Source organism: Lutra lutra, chromosome 1, assembly GCF_902655055.1.
Source record: "Lutra lutra chromosome 1, mLutLut1.2, whole genome shotgun sequence".
Classification (NCBI taxonomy): domain Eukaryota; kingdom Metazoa; phylum Chordata; class Mammalia; order Carnivora; family Mustelidae; genus Lutra; species Lutra lutra.
The window spans coordinates 177,050,723-177,065,108 of record NC_062278.1 but is presented as its reverse complement, the minus strand read 5'-3'; the positions used below and the strand labels follow the sequence as shown (position 1 = coordinate 177,065,108).

General features: G+C 34.1%; 1 long non-coding RNA gene across 1 annotated transcript in view; it reads right to left on the bottom strand.

Moving 5' to 3' along the window:
• The window catches only part of LOC125088656 (uncharacterized), a 171,025-nt gene that overhangs the window by 61,915 nt on the left and 94,724 nt on the right, over positions 1–14,386 (bottom strand). The window lies entirely within an intron of this gene.

The following is a 14,386-nucleotide window of genomic DNA, read 5'->3' as shown; positions in this document are numbered from 1 at the left end:
TGAGCCACCCAGGTGCCCTGTAGGCTGCTTCTATGCTGAGGACCAGCCTGAACTGTAAACTTTAAGTCTTCTCAGATCTTTAATGAACATGCATCTTTCTCTTTGCATGAGGAATCACTTCCTAATTTTCCTCATATATGCAGTTCCTCTCAAATGTTATATAATATTTAGTGCCTCGCTCCCCTAAAAGGGGAAAAGAGAAAAATGAAGTCACCTTGAAGTCGTTATATCCAGAGGAGGAAGGGTTTACAACAATAAGGAGAGGTGCAACAGCAGTGGCCACCTGATTCTTTGTACCTCTGTGATTAGAAACAGCAATCAACGATTAGGGTACAAATCCCAAATATATGGAGGACGGTGTCCTCTTTGCCAACCCTGGCTCCTGCAGGCTAAGTGCAGGTTGCTTCAAGAATGGTTAGGAATGGATGATGGGTAGATGGTACTGTGCTGAGAGCTAAAATGAACCAAACTAACCACAATTTACCATCCAAGAATTACCCTGGAGGTAACAAGCCTTCAACACACTCTAGAGTTCCAAAACACAGGCATAGCTCAGAGATATTGTAGGTTCATTTCCAGATCATTGCAATAAGGCAAATAGTAAAAAGAAATAAATTAAATCAAGTTTTTGGCTTCCCAATGCATAAAAAATATGTTTACACTATACTGTAATCTATTAGGTGTGCAATAGCATTACGTCTTTAAAAAGTACACACCCTAATGTCATCAGTAATAAAAAAGATAAATTGTGGTGTATTCATGTGATGGAATACTATAGAACAATGAAAATAGACAAGTTACAACCACATGTGACAATATGAATGAATTTCATACATGTAATATAAACTATAATATTCAGGAAAGACTACATACAGTAAGATTCCATTTATATAATGGTCAAAAACAGGAAGAACTAATTAATGATGATAGTAGTCAGGATAATTGCTGATTCTGGGCATGGGAGGATGAATGAGGAGGTTTTCAAGAATGATGATGTTTTATTCTCATCTGGGTGTTGATGAAATCGGTGTATTCACTTTGTGAAAATCCATTTGCACTTTAAAAAATATTTAGGCTACTTTGAGTATATGTTATTTTGTTTACCACAGTTAGGTTCTATATAAAAACACATCTATGCACAGATAATCACATAAAGATAGAAAATGATTTTAAGTGCTATACTAAATTTACAAGTTTAAAAACAAAATGCTAATTAAATAACAACATCCACAATACAAAAAATCAAACAACATTATAAAAGACACCTTTAAATCATATTTTTTATGTCTGTGTTATAGTTGCCCTTCTTTAGGATTCACCCCTTAGTTCCTTGTTATTTCATGTTGAACAAAATCATTAAAATATGTGTCAGCTCTTATACATCTGAAGAAATATGACCAACCTTCCTAGATATAGGGAAAAAATATATAACGTGCCAAAGACTCCTTGGCTTTCCTTTTTGAAGACATGAACTTTAAGCATACAAAAAAAGTAATAATAATAATGCCTGGCCTAGACTGATCATCTAGGTTAGCTTGGTTTGAAACTAATCTTTTTTTACCTTTGAACTGAACATTATTGTTTTGAATCTGTCACTAAAACATTAAATAAAGGAGACTCCCAAAGATACATAATTTAAAATGTTTCAAGAACGGGAAGAATAATTCTTCATTTATGAGTTACTTTTTAATAAATAAATGGTTACTACAAGATCCATGAAATTATCTTACCTCCAACACTACTTCACATTAGCCAAGTCATTTACCCCTGAGTTTCATCATGTATAAAACCAGACATTGGATCAGGTCCTATTTAGCCTTAGCATTCTAAGTATAACACAAATGTTGACAAAGGTAAGGTTCCTGCTACAGTGAACTGGATTATTTTAGCTAATATTAACTCCTGCAGAGAATACACAAAAAGATTTTGTTCATTAATTGTCCTTAAATATGTATCATTCATAACCTTGAAGTCATAATTACTAATTTATGATGCCAATTTAGTGATACTAATTTTGAAAGTGTCTCTTCTTTATTTTAATATTTAAGATTATTAATTAATGTTAAGATTATCAAGTGGTTGTTTTACAGCTAGAACATACAATTGTGCTAAAATTTAGTATTTTAACTGTCTGAAAGACTGCATGGAAATCACAGAGCCTCTTTTTCCATTGTGTTTTTAGAGAGAAACAACACAAATAATATTCCCAGAGGAATGCTAGGTTTCTCATATATCCCTGATAATATTGATAAGAAGTTCACAGTATACTTGGTAAGAAACAGAATGGCAGAAGGAAAAAAATCAATGATGCAATCAAAAGACAGCACTCTTCTAAGAAATGCTATGTTATTTTCAAACATGTCACTAGTCTGTACAAGTTATTGTCAGGAACTGGTCTATCTCTATAGCAAATGGCAACATTAAAAGAACATGTTACTGTCCAAACTGGGAGATTAACAAGTTAAGAGAATTCAAGGTGGCAGGTATATGAAGGGCAAACTTCTATCAAAAGTAAACAAAATGTCTCAGAAGGGACTCTGATCCACTGGAATGTGGATTTACTTGTAAATCCACAGAATGATAGATTAATTACTCAGTTTTCTCTCTAGTTAGAATGTCTACATTAATGCAGTGTACTCATCTCCCCCAAGGGTATGGAGACCAACATTAGATAATTAAGCAAAAGCAATATGCTAAAGAAACTGAAATTGTATGAATACAATTATGAATTGTATGAATATGAATACTTTTTCAGCCCAAAATATTTCTGGTGTTAATATTAGAATGAACTAAAAAATTCTGAGAGAATAAAATATTTAGAGTTGAAAATATCTTTGTGGCAAATACCTAGGTAAGCAAAGTGCCTCATCCAAGTTCATATAGACAAGAAAGTGAAAAAAACAAGAATAGAACCTGTTACTAATAATGGGCACTGCTCAGTAGGTTTGACCTCTACATGGTCAGTAGGCAATAGACAAATAGACAAAAGAGAGACAAATTTAGTACTGAAGATATTTTGTATTATTATATATAGGCAGGCAAAGTCATATAATAAACCCTATACAAAAGAGTAGCACACAAAAATGTTTATACATATAAAGGGCTATAAAAGGGTATGTTTATACATAAAAACACATATGCATAGATATACCTTTATATACAAAATATTTTATTTATGTACCTATACCCTTATATACACACACCAATTTATATGTATATACCAATATATAAACACCCGTATGTGTATCTCTATATAAAGATATCTATAAGTGTGTGTGTATGTGTACATACATGTAAAGGTATATATAAAACACATCTCATAAAAAGCACAATAGGGTCAATTGCCAAGACAGGCAAAAGAGGTAGGCTTCTGATATCTCTTTTCAGACATCTAAGGATCTTGTCTCATACAAGATTGACATTGTTATAGCACTGTTTACTTAGGGCTGGAAAATGTTCCCAGATGCATCCAAGTAGTTCTTGCTTCTCTAGGTCAAAGATATCACTGAGATCCTTACATGGTTTCCACAGTACTAGAAGACATGATAATAGGTAACTCCCAAATTACATAAATTCTGTATAGCCAAGAGTGGGGTAATAAAGAATTCCAGCTCTAACTAAATTATTAAATGCACATCACAAAAGGAGACTAAAAGTGTTCTAAAACAAAACAAAAAAATGTATAGGAAATCATGCTAATGATTTTAAAAATCATTAGGACATCACCAAGATGTAAAAGTATATTAGGGAGAATGGAGAGGAACGAAAAGCACACCAAAGTAGGCTTGGAATGTCTGCTGATCCAGACTTCTGTGTCGTATGCCAATTGTCTATTAGAACTCTTCCCAATTCTTTTTGAATATTCCCTTTAAAACCTGCGGAGCAGAATTCATTTTCTCACTCTTAACCTTGTGCTCTTTATGCTTTATCTTGTTGTCCTTTCCCTTTTGTCCATTGAAGATTAATATTAATCAAGGCTAAATTGTTCTGCTATTTAAAACTTTAAAATACAAATAATTCAGTGGAAAACAGGTAAGTAATTAAAGATTTTTTTGAATTGTCAGGATAATTGCCTCAATAATCCCCTCCATTAAAATACATAGGCTTTACCTTAGTAAAACTGTATCTTACTGTTAAATCATTTACTATAAGCCACAGTACAGTGGTCCAACAACCTAAACCTTCCAGCCTTCTTGGCAAGTGACAACACCGTAATTCAAACTAGTTCAAGCAAAATGAGGTAAAAGAGTGGCTCAAGTCGCTAAGCAATTCAGAGGTATATCTAGCTATAGGTATAGCTAGATCCAGAGGATACAAAAGATAAACAGAACACTCTCTTTTTCCATTTCCATTTTTCTGATACCACAGTGTTCTTGGGGAAGCTCTCCCATACTGAGGCAAATATGAACGACAATAACTTCCCACTTACAACATTTTAGCTTAGCAACCCTAGTGGAGAGAAGCCACCTCTTCCCAGAAGTTCCACCAAAATGCGCCAAGACTGATGTTCCCTCATCATGACCTGGTTTGGATCATACATTCATCCTTGCCATAGCAAATCAGTTTTTTCCTTGGTCCAATCTGAGTTTTTATTCTCTTTAGAGTCACAAGGCAGACTCAGGCCCTTCCAAACTATACAGACTGACACCCAAACTATACAGACTAATTGGAAGGGAGGAGTTGTTGTCTCCTGAAAAAAACAAACAAACAAAAAAAAACTGGTTCTCTTACCTAAAGAGAGAATAGATGCTGGTCACAGAGGCAAGAAATAGAAATGTCCTTTACAGGATATATACTCAAGGAAAAACATAAGTACCTCATGAAAACACATATGATACGATGGCACATTCCCAAAGATAGTATTTAAAGATATATACTTTGCCTTATGGATGTTCATTACTTTAACTTTTAGTACCTTACAAATAAAGATCATCTTTTGAAAGACTATGAATTTGATATGCCAATTAGAAAATTATAAAATGTTACTGACTTTTCATCCCAGGAACTAGAAAATCAGAACAATTTCAAATATTACTTCATAGGACTGTATGATTTTTTTTCTTTAAAGATTTATTTATTTTAGAAGAGAAAGAGAGGGCAAGGAGTAGGGATAGAGAAGGAGAGAGACCCTCAAGCAGACTCCCTGCTGAGGCCTGACCTCAATGCAGAGCTCCATCTCAGATCACCAAGATCATGACCTGAGCTGAAATCAAGAGCCAGTCACTCCACTGACTGAGCCATCCAGGTGTCCTAGGACTATCTAACTTTTTAATTAAACAATTCTTCATAGTTAATCATTTATGCAATCAGCCATTTTTAAAAATGAACTGGCTTATATGGTTTCAGTGTTACACTTAAATGACATCTATAGTTTTCTTATGACTATTTACAGAGATCTTGAACTTCTTGTAAAATCTGCTACCATAGTAATCTCAGCAAATAATTAGCTCCTCAGGGAAAAATCCAACTCTTCATAACTTCCAGTTGAAACAGAAAATAGCCTTTAACTTTCTTCCTAAATTATGATACATTTAGTATTTATACATTGCTGCCTACTACATCTGTAAGGAAAACTAAAATTTTTTTCTGACAAATGTTTCCAGACATTGTATCCACCTCTTCAAAATATTTAAAGATGAAAATAAACTTAATCTTAAATAATCTATTAATGGGTTTAGGAAAATTAATATACCACAGAGTTTATAGCCTTATAAATTATTTTAAAAATGAAAAGCCAGCTCCATTCTTATCTCTCCATTTTACAATCCCCTGGCTAGAAACAGACAAATTATATGCAATGAACATTGTTTTGGTTTACTTGGGGCAAGTGACTATTTTCAAGCTAAAGGTATTAAATATATCTCTCAATAGTTCAGAAATAATAATATGAAGTAAATACTGAATTATAATGCAAATATATTTTATCATTTATTTATATTGTGTTTTATCATAAAAGGTTTTTAAAGCAACTTAAAAGATCCAAAAATAGAACAAAATAAACAAAGACAAAGCAAAAGAAAAATAGGTGTATAGAAACAAACTGAAACCAAGAATAAAGTTTGTACTCAATACACATACCATGAAGTTCACTTATAAACTGGATGTTAATCTACGTACTTTACTTTCAAAATCACTAAAAAGAATAATTCTAGATTATCCTGATACAAAATAAAAATATTGTTCATTAAGTTGTACATGACTGCAAACATTAAAACCTGGCAAACTATGTACATATTATACTATACATCAAGAAGTATATATTAGGGGGTAGATAGATAGAGACAGACAAGAAAGAAAGAGAAAAAGAGGGGCACCTGGGTGTCTCAGTTGCTTAAGTATCTGCCTTTGGCTCAGATCATGGTTCTGGGTTCCTGGGATTGAAACTTTCATTGGACTCCCTACTCAGCTGGAGGCCTGCTTCTCCCTCCCCTCTGCCCCTCGCCTGCTTGTGCTCTCTCTTTTGTTCTCTCTCAAATAAATAAATTAATAAATCTTTTTATTATTTTATTATTTTTAAAAAGATTTTAGTTATTTGACAGAGAGAGCATAAGCAGGTAGAGTAGCAGGCAGAGGGAGAGGGAGCAGCAGGCTCCCCGCTGAGCAAGGAGCCAGATGCGGGGCTCAATCCCAGAACCCAGGATCATGGCCTGAGCCAATGGCAGTTGCCCAACCACTGAGCCACCCAGGTGCCCCAATAAGTCTTTTTAAAAAGAAAGAAAGGAAGGAAGGAAGGAAGGAAGGAAGGACGGACATATGCTAATATTCATATCTTACTTTTTTTTCCAAGATTTTTATTTATTTTTTTGAGAGAAAGAGAGAGCGAGAGGGGAGAAGGGAGAGGGAGAAGCAGATTCCCCACAGATCAGGGAGCCCAATGGAGGGCTTGATCGCAGAACTCTGGGACCATGACCTGCACCAAAAGCAAATGCTTACCTGACTATGTCACCCAGGCACCACTTTATATCTTATTTTGACTATATATAGGTAAAAATATTGCAAGGCTCTCCTCCAAAATATTTTTTATGACTCTCAGTACTATGGCTAGAAAGAAAATGAGGCACATTATGTTGAAATAACCCAAAGGTTCAAGGTCTAGAGATCTACATGCTGTGTGCTGAGATTCTAAATATCCAACATCAAGAGCATCAGACATCATGGATGATGGTGTTTTAGGCATGATCATGATAAAGTCTTTCTGTTTAGGATAGACTAGTCTCCTACAAAGTAGATTGTCTCTTATACAAGCTCAATAGAACCTCACTACAGGATGGCTAGAAGAAAAAGCTCTGGCAAGAATGGTTCAACACTCAAAAATCAATTAATATAATCTATTGTATCAGTAAGCTAAAAAAAGAAAAATCACACAATCATATCCACAGATGAAGAAAAAGTTTTTTACGCAATCCAAAACACATTCATGATAAAAACCTTCAGTAAACTAGGAATAGAGAGGAACTTCCCCAACTTGATAAAGAAGGTCTTTAAAATCCTACAGCTAACATCATACTTAATGGCAAGAAATTCGAAGTTTTCCAACTAAGATCAGGTACAAGACAAGGATGTCTCATTCACGACTCCTTTTTAGCATTGTCCTGTAAGTTATAACTAAAATGTTAAAACACAAAAAGGACATAAAGATACATAGCCTGGGAAGGAAGAATTAAAACTATCTTTGTTTGCAGATGACATGAACATTTATAAAGAAAATCTGAAAACCTGGACCAAAAGACTCTGAAAGCTAATAATTGATAAGAGCAAAGTAGCAGGATACAAAGTTAATATACAAAAGTTAATGCTTTTCTTTTTATTTATTTATTTATTTATTTATTTGACAGACGGAGATCACAAGTAGGCAGAGAGGCAGGCAGAGAGAGACAGAGAAGCAGGCTCCGTGCTAAGCAGAGAGCCCAATGCGGGACTCTACCCCAGGACCCTGAGATCAAGGCCTGAGCTGAAGGCAGCGGCTTTAACCCACTGAGCCACCCAGGTGCCCAGTTAATGCTTTTCTATATCTCAGCAATGAACAAGTGGAATTTGAAATTAAAAATACAATACCAATTATATTAGCACCCAAAAAAAGAAAAACTCAGGTACAAATTGGTATAAGGTATAAGATCTATGAGGAAGACTATAAAACTTCGATAAAAGAAATCAAAGAAAAACTAAAGAAATGGAGAGACAGTCCATGTTCATGGATAGGAAGATAATATTGTCAAGGTGTCCGTTCTTCCCAAATTAATTTATAAGTTCATTGCAATACCAAGCAAAATCTCAGTAAGTTACTTTGTGGATATTGACAAACTGATTCTAAAGTTTAAATGAAGAGGCAAAAGACACAGGGTAGCCAATACAATATTGAAAGAGAATAACAAAGTTGGAGGACTGACATCCTCCAACTTCAAGATTTACTATAAAGCAATAGTAACAGACACAGTGCAGTATTAATGAAAGAATAAACAAATAGATCAATGGACCAGAATCAAGAGCTCAGAAACAAACCCACATAAATATAGTCAATTGATCTCAACAAAAAAGCAAAAGTAATACAAGGGAGAAAAGAAAGTCTTTTCAACAAATGGTGCATTAACTGGGCATCACATATTTAAAAAATGAATCTGGACCTAGATCTTACACCCGTCACAAAAATTAACTGAAAACGGATTACTGACCTAAATGTGAAATGCAAAACAATAAAACTCCTAGTAGATAACATAGTGAAAAACCTAGATGATCTTGGGTATGGCAATGACTTTTATATAATACCCAAGTCATGATCCATGAGAGAAAGAACTGACAAACTGGACTTCATTAAAATGAAATATTTATGCTCTGTAAAAGACAATAGTTAATACAATAAGAAGACAAGCCACAGATGGGGAGAAAATATTTGAAAAGATATATGTAAAGGATTGATATTTAAAATATACCAAGAATTCTTATAACTCAACTATTTAAAAAAACAGTGCAATTAAAAAATGGGCTAAAGACCTTGTCACCTCACCAAAAAAGATGAACAGATAGAAAATAGTATAGGAAAAGATGTTCCACATATGTCATCAGGAAATCGCAAATTAAAACAACCATAAGATTACTACACACCTGTTAGACTAACCAGAAATTTAGAACACTGACAGCACCAAATACTGGTGATGATGTGGAGCACAGAAATTCTCACTTACTGCTGGTGAGAATGTAAAATGACACAGCCAGCTTGGAAAATATTTTGGTGGTTACTTATATATAAGGATACACACACACACACACACACACACACACACACATACATACACATACACTTCCATATACTTACATATATATATTTATATATAAGAATATATAAATATAGTCTTACCATATAATCCAAAAATCATGCTCTTTGTTATATACCCTAAGAGTTGAAAACTTAAGTCTACATAAAAACATGCACCAGCTATTTATGGTAGCTTTACTTATAATGGCAAAACTCAGGAGCAATCAAGAAGTCCTTCAGTAAGTGAATGGATAAATAAACTGTGGTACACCCAGACAAAGGACTATTATTCAGTATTAATAAGAAATTATCTAATCAAACCATGGAAAGACATGAAGGAAACGTAAATGCATACTATTACGTGGAAGAAGGAAATCTTATATGATTCCAACTATATGACATTCTGGAAAAGACAAAACTATGGAAACAGTAAAAAGATCAATAGTTGCCAGGGGTGGGGGACAGAAGAGGGATGAACAGACCAAGCACAGAGCATTTTTAAGGCAGTGAAAATACTCTGTATGATACTATAATGGTGGATATATGTCATTATATTATTTGTTAAAACCCATAAAATATACAACATCAAGAGTGGATCTTAATGTAAACTACAGGCTTTAGGTAAGCATGAAATGTCAATGTAGATTCAACAATTGTAACAAATGTATCACTCTGGTGGGGGCTATTAGCAAGAGAGGAAGCTATACATGTAAGGTAGCAGAGGGTATATAAGAAATCTCTGCACTTCCCTCTAAGTTTTGCTGTGAACCTTAAACTGATCTAAAAAAGCAATCTCTGTAAACACTTAGAATATAATCTCATCATACCACTTACTTTCTGATGGTAAACAAGTATCTTAAACTGTCTTACTTTCTCATCTTATAATAAGGGTAATAATAGAACTTACTGAATGGAATTGTTTCAAAAACTAAATAAGAAATGGAAAGTGTTCTGCACAGTGGCACTATGATTATATCCACCACCATTATGATTTCCATTTTCATCATCACCTTTATCATCCTTATTATTTTCTACAGAATCTTTATTTCCAAATAAAGCTAGTGGAAGTTATAACTCAGTCTCTCCAATATGGTACTCCTTGAGCATCAATTTCAAGGGCATCATTCCTACCTCAAGTACAAATATGCATTCAATGTCTCTCTTTGAGAAATGTCCATATGTAGAGGACTATGTTAGTGCCAGTCAAAACCATTAAGGCATTTTCAATAGAAACAGAACAAAATGAGAGCTAAATCAACTGGTTTTATATACCTTTCAAAGTCACCAATGCAAAGTTGTTAATACCGGGATTTGCTATAAGTTCGTATATGGTTTTATTGACTCTAATCAATTCAAGGTAGAGTGATTTTGTATTTGTTCTACTACAGACCTTCTTCAGCGTAAGCTAACACTATAGTGTAAGTAGGATGAAATGGTTTTTTCTAAATAGCTATTTTTACATGGGAGGACAAGGTACAGTAAAAACCAGAAGTTTGAAACACCAGACATAACAAAAAAGGCAGGTCAGGGTCAGATCCAAAGAAGTAGAGTCCTGGAGGCATCCACAGCCCACTGATAGATGGGGGACACAAGGAGGCCACAGATACCGAAAGTAAAAGAAGCATAAAATTATTGCTAAGAGAATGAAAGAATCGCAAGCACAATTTTTTTTTTTTTTAAGTAAGGGAAATTAAAGATAGGAATGGGGGCACCTTGGTGGTGCGTTGGTTAAGTGTTGACTCTTGATTTTGGCTCAGGGCTCAGGTTGCGATCGATCTCAGGGTCGTGGAATCAAGCCCCATGTCAAGCTCTGCACTCAGCATGAAGTTTCCTTAAGTTTATCTCTCCCTCCCCTCTGCCCCTCTCTGCAGTAATAAATAAATCTAAGGGGAAAAAAGAAACAGAATAATTCCAACATGTCATTCAAGTGGCTAAATTTTTTAGAAAGCTAACACAACTTGTTCTTCAGCTTCCTTTTTGATAACCCACTTGACTACTTCCAGATTCAAGATTAGTTGGACCCCTATCTTATATCATACACAAAAGTCAACTCAAAATGGGTTACAGCTTAAATTTACAACCTAAACCATAAAACTAGAGGACAATATAGGAGGCAAGCTCCTTTACATTGGTCTTGGTAATAATTTTTTAAATTTGTCATCAAAAGCAAAAGCAACAAAAGCAAAAATAAACAAGTGGGATTACATCAAACTAAAAAGCTTCTGCACAGTGAAGGAAACCATCAACAAAATGAAAAGGCAACCTATGGAACAGGAGAAAATATTTGTAAATCATATATCTGATAAGGGGTTAATATCCAAAAATATATAAAGAATCCACATTATTCAATAGTAAAAAAAGACAAAAACAAATAACAAATCCGATTTAAAAAAATAGGCAGAAGACCCAAAGAGTTTTCAAAAGATGATATGAAAATAACGAAGAGGTATATCAAAAGGTGCTTAACACAACTAATCACCAGGGAAATGCAAATCAAAACCACCTCACACCTGTTAGAGGGGCAGTCATCAAAAAGAGAGAACAAGTATTGGTACAGATGTGGAGAAGGGGCCACTCTTGTGTAAAGCTTGGAATGTAAACTATTGCAGCCAGTATGGAAAACGGTATGGAGATTCTCCTCCAAAATTTAAAAATAGAACTATCATAAAATCCAATAATCCCACTTCTGAGTATATATTTTTTCCTAGGTATATCCCTAAAGTAAATGAAGAAGCAGCTAAAAGAAATAACTGTACTCCAGTGTCCACTGCAGCATTATTCACAATAGCCAAAATATGGAAACAATCTAAATGTATGTCAATGTATGATTGGATAAAGAAGATGTAGTATATATGTGCAATACAATATTATTCAGCTATGAGAAAAAAGGGAATCCTGCTATTTGCAACAACATGGATGGAATTTGAGGGCATTATGCTAAGTGAAATAAGCCAGACAGAGAAAAACAAATAATCTATTGTATCACATATCTGTGGAATTTAAATAAAAAGTCAACTAAAAAATTAATTTACTCATCTTTCTGCAAATAGCCTAAAATATGTTTTACAAAAGCCACAATCAACAACAACCAAAAGAACAGGATCTTAAAATCAGGCACAGGATAAAATCCTGGGTATCTGGTATGAGCAGAGTATGTAATAAGGTAGTTTCTAAGCAGTCAGCGCTTGGAAAAGAATCACTGGCAATGATAAGTCAAGAGTTTGGTAGGATTCTTGTGATCTTTCTCAATCTATGGACCTTCAAGTCCCCTCCCCCATATCTCCTTCCTAAAAGATTATTATCCCTCAAGTGATCCTTGAGGGATAGTAGGGACCACCACAGCTTGGTGTTAAACATATTTAGGCTGGACTCCCAATTCACCCATTGAAAGAGTAAGTTATTTAGCCTTTTTAAATTCTGGTATTAACTAAAGTAAAATGGGGATTATATCATCCATCCCAACAAGCTGTTATGGAAATAAAAAGAGACAGTGTTGCAAAACACTTAGCTATAAGCCTGGCTATCAGTGCTTTAACATCGTCATCTGCAAAATGAGGTTAGATTAAAAGTGGCAGGTGACAGATGGTACCTACACTTGTGGTTCAAGAGTGGTTGAATCACTATGTTGTATACCAGAAACTAATGTAACATTGTGTGTCAACTATACTGAAAAAAGAAGGAGGAGGAGGAGAAGGTGAAAGAGCAGTGGGGAGAGAAGAGGTAAATCTTCTTGAAGGTATCCTTCTCCTTGTGAAATTCCAGGGCTGCCCAAGTATCCCAAGTTAGTAATAGTATCCCAAATTAGGAATTTTCCCATTAATTCGTCTTTGAGCCTAATAGCCTAACATTAAATTTCCTTCCTGTGCCCTCTAGTTTTCATCACTAATCTTTCAAATGATCACAAAGAACGTATAAGGTGATCCCAACCATAAGGAAGACAATTTAATGGTGCGGCATAATAAAAAATTTTTGGATCTAGGCAGAACTTGAATTAAATTCTGACTCTGCCATATTGGTTACATAATCTTGAATAAGTTATTTCAGCTGTTTAAAAATTTGTTTTCTTTTCTGAGAAATGAGGCTAATAAGGTGCTAGCATGTGAAAACTTGAATTAATGCATCTATCAGGCACTCAGTGTTATACAGTTATTTTATCTCAATAACTTGACCAAAATATCCTGAAAGAATCCAGAGAATTCAGCTTTAATCCTTCTAGATATGTTTAATACATCTTTGATTAAATAATATGGCAGTGTTTTAAGCAAATTTCCCCCCAAATCCTACGTATTTTAAAATAAAAATTATAGAAACAGTGAGTTATAAAAATGCTTGCTTTAACTTTGCCACCAAATTGTGACAAGACTATTGAACACATGAAATGTACCTCAGTTTGAACTATGAAGAATTACAACATCTAGAAATGTATTTTAAATTGTTATAATGAGCACTCATTAATGTTGAAACAAAAATTGTTCACTTTTGAAAGACCCCCAAATTGAATATGTAAGTACTATTTCAAAACCTATTTTCACAAAGTGCATCAAAATGTTCAGAAAGATAATCTGTGAATAATGAAACACCATTTCAAAGTTAGGAAGAAAACTATAGAATGGCCCATTTTTCAGTTCTCATATTATTAGTTTAATAGATTTATTTAAAAATCTTTCTGATCCCTTGCTCTGATTCGCTGAAAGCAAATTTTGAAAAGAGAAGAACCTATAGAGCTTTTCGTTTTCTATTAAGTATCATCCACATACCCAACATCAATAAAATATGACAGCCCTGAACCTGAATATGACAGCCTTTATACTTTTCCAACACATTGTCTAGGCTATCAGCAGAACAGTCACTAAAATCAGCAGGAAGGAAGATCAATTAATGAAAATAGGGATGTTAATTTAAATAAAATACCTGAGAATACCAAATTACTTTCATATATTCTCATCTAAAAAGCCGTAACACTTTTAAAAAATAAGTATATAAGTAAAATTGACTAAAGAAGGATATATTTCATGAAGGTAGTGATCATTTCTGCCTTCTTAGGCACCTGGAAATAGTCAACTAATATCTATTGAACACCTACTATGTACCCAGACACCTTCTAGATGCTGTGGTTATAGTAGTGAATAAGATAGA